The following is a 6,931-nucleotide window of genomic DNA, read 5'->3' on the forward strand; positions in this document are numbered from 1 at the left end:
TACTTAACTTTTCACAGAAGAGTTCTGTGAAATCTTTTTATTCTATTTACGCCTACAGGCCAGTGGACACACTTTCAATGATGAGGATGTAACATCCTGGACAGGGAGGAACGCCGGTTTGAGCGCGGAGTCAAGGAGGCCATTTACATGAAAAGGGAATTAACTAAGTGAAGTAAAGTGTGCGCTAAACTTATTCTGCGGTTTGCAGACTACACACATCCTGCAGCAGCCATGCTAATTAAACCTGCATGTAGTCTCACACAGTGCACACAATACACTGTGTGCCAACAAATTCTGTGAAATGGGTTTCACAAACTTGCACTGCAATACATAAATGCAGATGTGGACAGAGATACACACACAAATTGCCTTCCTCTATTCCTCTTAATGAAAATCATACTAGTGAAGTGTGAACACACATTGTGAAGTCAGCAAACCTGAGTGGAACTGGCACCCAGCCACAAGCTGACCACGAGTCAAAGTGAAAATAACAAGTTTCAAACAAACTCTGGAAACAGGTTTTCAAATCTTTAAAATCACTTACCTTAACATTGGCAATCAAGATAAATGGTCACACAAACATGGTTATCAACTAACTTAACTTAAAGTATGTACTTGGACCGACTCACCGCTTACGAGGTAATTAGCTGGATTTGTGGTGAAACCCTCCATGCATGGTGAGGCTTCCTTTTCTTGACGTCAGTGGCTTCTATCTCCTCCTTTGGACAGCTTATTATCCCAGCAGAGTAACTGATCACCGGCAGGTAGAGAACAGGTTCCCAGCAATCCGGTTCCTTGGAATCGTCTGCCTGCCTATTGATCCCACTTATCAGTTCTTACACTCTCGCCATGATCAGCTGATTTCAGTTTGTGTGTAGGCAAAATGTGACTAGAGGACACTGGACAGCTGCCAACTCTGCAACAAAGCAAATATTCATCACTATGTTTTATCACAGTCACCATATTGAAATATTCAAATTTATGAAGCAAACTAATCTCAGCAACCTAGAAAAATAACAGTTCTTGCTGAAACAGGATCACAGGTCTTGATAAAGCCCACACACCTCCTTACATATTTTTTCAGAACTGTGCAAGCTGCCTTAAATGTGTTTATTCTTGAGTGTAACCACTGATTTGTAATTTTCTGTGAACCCGCTATATTTCCATGTATGTGGCAACCCCACAGCAAATAAGGAAGCACCCAGAAGTGCCTTCTAATTACAGCAATCAATTAAAATGGCTGTAACTTTTTTTGACACTAACTTTATCTAAAACCTTGAATTCTTGAAAGTCTGGACTGCAATTATGTCTTGATTTTTTTTTTAATCTATTGTGAACAGAATCAAAATAAAATATTTGTAAATTATGCAGGTTGTCCAGATGGTCTATATTCTTTACATGTTTAGTTTCCAGACCTTTATTATTCACTCTCAATACCAAATCGTTCTATTTTTTAACTGCAACAGAGGGCAGGTATCTTTATAGCATCCACTGTGTTACTAAAGGTTGTCATTTAAAATTTAGGGTTTACCTAACAGGGTGGCATTACTTTAAAAAAAATGTCTGGCCTGTCAAGAACCACAAGCCAGACATTCTGACCGGCTGTAAACAAGACAGCAGTTCATCCTGACTATCTAAACCAATGTTTATACTGAAAATGAGCACACCTGTGACCTTCATTGTCTAAGAACACTACACAAGTGCCAATGTATGGTAGATCAGACTTTTAGCAAAAACACTGTTTTATTCAAAGGCTTTAACACTAACTTTTTTAAGTCAGTGTATTAATCTTAGAATATATAACATATTACACAAGATATGACATTTTTCTTTTGCCCTGCTACATAAGGTTTCTTTTAAAGAATACCTTCAAAATCTACAAATACTGTCAGGGTTGCTGTACTGTGTTATTTTTATGACTAGACAAATAGAGTGAATTCTATTGTTCGACTTCATGGCTAGCAAGCAGAGGATACGTGGAACCCCATAACCAAGTGTCTAGCATAGTATACAGAACATCTGTGCTGAGCATGGCCTGGAAGTCCTGAGGTTAAAATGGGACACACCCATTAGGATGGTTGAGAATGAGCGAGCTAAGATCCTGTGGGATTACAGATGGATAAACTGGTGATTGCTAACCAACCCGACATAGTAGTGGTGGACAAGCCAAGGACAACGGCCATAGTTAGTTAGAGTGATAGCAACATCAGGAAAAAGGAACACTAGTCTTACTTTGCTCAGTGTCAGTTTTTTGCTTGTTCAGTTTTTGTTTCATAATCTAAAGATCCAACTGTCGATGATTAAATTTTTCATGGTCAAACTGTAACATCAACAATTGTTTCAAATCCTAAATTAGTGATTGCTGATGCAGGTGTGTTTGGTAAACCCTTACCTTCAGTAACAAACAAAACTCCTTCCTGTATATTTGCCTTCTAAATGCTTTTTGCAGAACCCTTTAGTTGAGATGCAGAAATCTCAATCTTTAACATCTGATCTTTTTTTTACATTGATTAAGGATTTCTTCTGAAGGAGACTGAAAGAATTCTTTCACCAAGGAAGCTTCAGATGGTTCACAGTCAGAGGTACTTATTTAGTCTCTTTCTGAACAGTCCCTGATATGCAGTTACCACCAGAAAAACCTGGATTTGATCCCAAGCATAAACCTCTACTCACTTCACATCACATATCAGACACTGCAAAGACTACTGACTTCACTGAACTACATCTGGATCTCAACCGAAGAAAACAAAGTTGTATAAATGTTGCATCTTGACATTATCATATAAAGCACCTTGAGGCTCTTTTTGTGATTTGTTGCTATTAAAAAAAACCTGAAAGTGGTAAAGCTGTACAACGACACTACAGTCATGGTGATCAGGGGTTAGTATTGTCACTATTTGTTGAATTGCCATTTCTGGCCAAATTTTTTGATTTTGCTCTGTTGTGAAATGGGTATCAGAACAAGACAATCTAATAAAATCTCTCATGTAAACTTGCTGAAACCTTATCATGGTCGTATCTTCTGAATTTCCTGTTAATCTTCAGTTCAAAACCACCTTTCAGTTCAAAAAGGTGGTGGCAGCACTTGAGGAGGAAGGAGGAAAGAGGAGTATTGGGAGAAGTAATGCTACAACCTTGTCTTATAAATGCAGAAGCTTCAGGTAACTTATTCTCAGTTGCACCATTGTGTAGTCATTTAAAAGAGCACAATATTAATGTTGGTGCTGGTGCTACAGATGGTGTTTCCAAACCAGTGAGTTATTTGTCATGAAGTGCAAGCCTTATCAGCTGCAGTATTTTGCAATTGAAAAAATGCTCTGGCATTAATTTGGGTTCTCCAGAATCATGATGTTTATGTTGGCTCAAGTGTTCTGTGTACACTGATCCCAACGCAATGAATTTCTTGTGATCTCTTCAGAATCCTAATCAAAGGTTGATGAGATGGACATTGTTCCTACAGCCTTAATGCCTGGATATATGCCATATCAAAAAACAGTGAGAATGTAGTGATGGACGCTCTATCTCATGCACTTCTATGTTTTTTTTAATACTCCTATGAGTTTTCTATGCTGTGTTTTTCTAAAATTGCTTCCTAAGGTATCAAAGTTGCTGGGCTTTAAGAGGATGAGGAAGAGAAACTGTGAGGAGAGGTTGGTAGGTAGATTTATGAAAACTTGAAAGGAGCTCTAGGTGAGTCAGATTAGTAAGACTGTAGTCTGTTGTGTTAAAAAAAAATATTGGAATAAATTAGTTATGTAGTTGTTGTAGCCAAACTTGTAACATGTAATTCATTGTATATTGCTTCTGTGTGTTTACTTGAAATATCTTTCAGATGTTGTGGAGAACTCAGTTCTTATGGAGGGTGGGTGACACCTTATGAGGGCTCCTCATATTGGAAACTAGAGCAGGGGTGGGCAACTCCAGGCCTCAAGGGCCAGTGTCCTGCAGGTTTTAGATCTCACCCTGGGTCAACACACCTCAATCAAATCATTAGTTCATTACCAGGCCTGTGGAGAAGTTCAAGACATGTTGACTAGGTAATTAGCCATTTAAATCAGCTGTGTTGGATCAAGGACACATCTAAAAGCTGCAGGACACCGGCCCTTTAGGCCTGGAGTTGCTCACCCCTGGACTAGAGAGTCAGATGTAACCAATGGGACAGGTTACATCTGAGCTGCCTGATTGGCTGTTGCATAGCCTGCTGGCATAAAGCTCTCTCTGTCTGTCTCTTTCTCCTTGGGGTTTGATTTGGTTGGTTAGAATTTTGGTTAATTGTCTTAAGAGCATTTCACATCATACATCCAGACACTGCTTACACTACTGCAGTGACCTACTACTGTCCTCTTGTACTGGGTTGTGACAGAAAGAAAATTATATATAAATAAATATATGTATTTTCTAGCTCCTCTCTCAGCCCTTGGTATTTCTCAAGCTTCTTGTGTTCCTTCTTTTCTTCAGTCTCAGGTCTCTGGACTTCAGGTGGAACCCTCCATGCATGGTAAGGAGCTTTTTTGTCTTATATCAGTTGCTTCTATCTCCTGTTTTGGCTAGCTTACCATAATAACAGGGTATCTGACAAACAGTGGAGTTTAGGTCTTCTTCCCATTCAGCTGACTGCACAGGACTTGCCTTTCTCTCTGCAGGTTTTTTGTAGTTGTGGCTTTTCCTAGCAACCTCTTTGTGATTCTCATTCCCCTGAAAATAAAAGCTCACTGAAAAAAATAGGGAAGTTGTTGAATTTGTGTATATAAGAACCTCATATATCCAATATTACTAATTTAAATTCCTCATCTAAACACAATTTAGTCTTGTAATTTTCATATATTTTTAAGGATGTTCAGTTCATTAAAATGAATTATGTTGAAATGAGAACATAGTCGTGTTTTCTCTGGAGTTCTTTCAATGAAACAAATAACTTGAGCTTCCAAATAATTTAAGCTCTACACTAGCTCCATGTTCCTCACAGTAATAGTAGTAGATGAGTAAAGATTAGCTCTCTTATCGTGTCTTGTGAAACAACCTACATCCTGTTTATTGCGCGAGGGTGTAACCATTGATATCCGTGGATTTGTTCATTGCCAGCCTTCCAAGTTTTTGTGTTTTTTTTTCCTTCTGACCACATGATGCTCTCTGCACCACATTTTTACTGTCCTTATACTTATCACCACAGTGTTTATGTGCTAAAAAAGAAATCATTTCGTTGTAACTGAAACCGATTCTGAAGTAGCCAGGTTCCTTCCTGATGACGCCACAGAGCTTTCCTATGTGGTAAGCTTACTGAGGGGAAGAGCGCTGAAGCTTTCTTCATGTTCAAGCACATTGCTGCCTGCCTATATGATGTCTTTTTGAACAAGCTCAAAAAGACTTTTGCTCACCCCATGTCTGAGGACAGTTCTGTGAAAAAACTATTAAACCTCCACCAGGGCATCCGCAGCATGGCAGAATTTGTGGTCAATTTCTGGACTGCAGCCACCGCAACATGCTGGCCAGAATCCACACTTCAAGGCTGACTCCAGAGCTCACAAGTGTTTTTACTGTGTTCAGGCCAGGCATTTCCTTGCTTCCTGTCCTGTGAGACCAAACGAGTTTGCCCGCCGGTAGTTTCGGGGGTACAGGTGGGCTCCTCTCACTAAGCCCTGACTATTGCTTCAAGTCACGCTTTGCTACGACCAAGTTGCCTCTTCATGCCCTGATCAACTCTGGGATAGAGCAGAATCTTATTGACTCCGAACCAGCAAAACAAATAGGCCTCTCCCCATCCCCTCTTCGGCTTTTGGCTCGTTAACCAGGTCCCCCCGGCCACCGCTATGCCATAAGTGTGTCTTCATCCGGATAGGGATTTGTGTTGGTGTGTGAGACTGTAGCCTCAAGTGTATATTGTCCGTTGGTATTATGAGACAGTGTATTTCAGGTCATTTTACATAGTAAGATGAAAGTAATATTATGAGGAGTATAATGAATAGGTTTTTCCTTGGAGTAATTAAGCACAGCACTGCATTACTTTTAATAAAAGTGTTCGGTGTAATATGTGTCACTTTTTTGAGTAATGACCCAACACCGATCGTAACAAGGAGAGGGAATGCATCTAACATGCACAACCATGTGACCACACAACATCCTGTCAATGTTCACAAATGTAATATCTTTGATATGCTACTTAGTGATGTTGGTAACTCTCAAAGCAGAGCTGGTGAGAGCACAATGAGAATCGATAAGAGAATCGATAAGAAATCGAATCGATAAATCGCTACGTTTTTATCCATTCCCATCCCTAATCTTTCCATCATTGATAGGTTTTCTAAAGTGCTCAAGTCATCGCCCTCGAGAAATTGCCAACTACATCTGAAACTGCTAAGCTCCTTGTGAATCATGTTTTCAAATTACATGGAATTACATGGAATTACATGCTGTCTGACAGAGGGCCCCACTTCATTTCTCAAGCCTGGACGGCTTTTTCCACCACCCCGGGGGCCAAAGCTTGTTTAAGCTCTGGTTTTCATCCACAGACAAACAGAGTGTAAGTATTTCAATCTGCTGCATCACTACCCAAAATCCTTCCTCTTGGTCCACACAGCTGTCCTGGGTCGAATACGCCCATAGTTCTCCGATCTCCTCCGCTACACATCAATTGATGTTCATACCATCTCTGGGCTATCAACCACCTCTCATTCTCAACGCTGAAACCGACCTTGCAGTTCCCTCTGTGCAACATCACCTCCAACGGAGTCAGGGCTCAAACCAGAGCGACTCTGCTCAAGACCACCAACCAAAACAATAAGTATGCCAACCACCGTGTTTTTGTACAACTTCATAGAGATAGCTGCAACTACGGAAAGAAGACTCCGCTGCACCCAGTTACTTGCCTGGTCAGAAAGAAAGTATGGCTTGCAGCTAAAGATATTCGATTCAATACAAATGGGTACTCACAGAC

General features: G+C 40.2%; 1 long non-coding RNA gene across 1 annotated transcript in view; it reads right to left on the minus strand.

Moving 5' to 3' along the window:
* Positions 1–6,237, minus strand: part of LOC146499126 (uncharacterized) — a 28,499-nt gene extending 22,262 nt beyond the window's left edge. Inside the window, exon 1 of the long non-coding RNA XR_014870442.1 lies at positions 630–6,237. This is a non-coding gene — a long non-coding RNA (uncharacterized LOC146499126). The remainder of the gene's footprint in view (positions 1–629) is intronic.
* Positions 6,238–6,931: the final 694 nt, after the last annotated feature.

The sequence above is a fragment of the Neolamprologus multifasciatus genome, chromosome 17, assembly GCF_963576455.1.
Source record: "Neolamprologus multifasciatus chromosome 17, fNeoMul1.2, whole genome shotgun sequence".
Lineage (NCBI taxonomy): Eukaryota > Metazoa > Chordata > Actinopteri > Cichliformes > Cichlidae > Neolamprologus > Neolamprologus multifasciatus.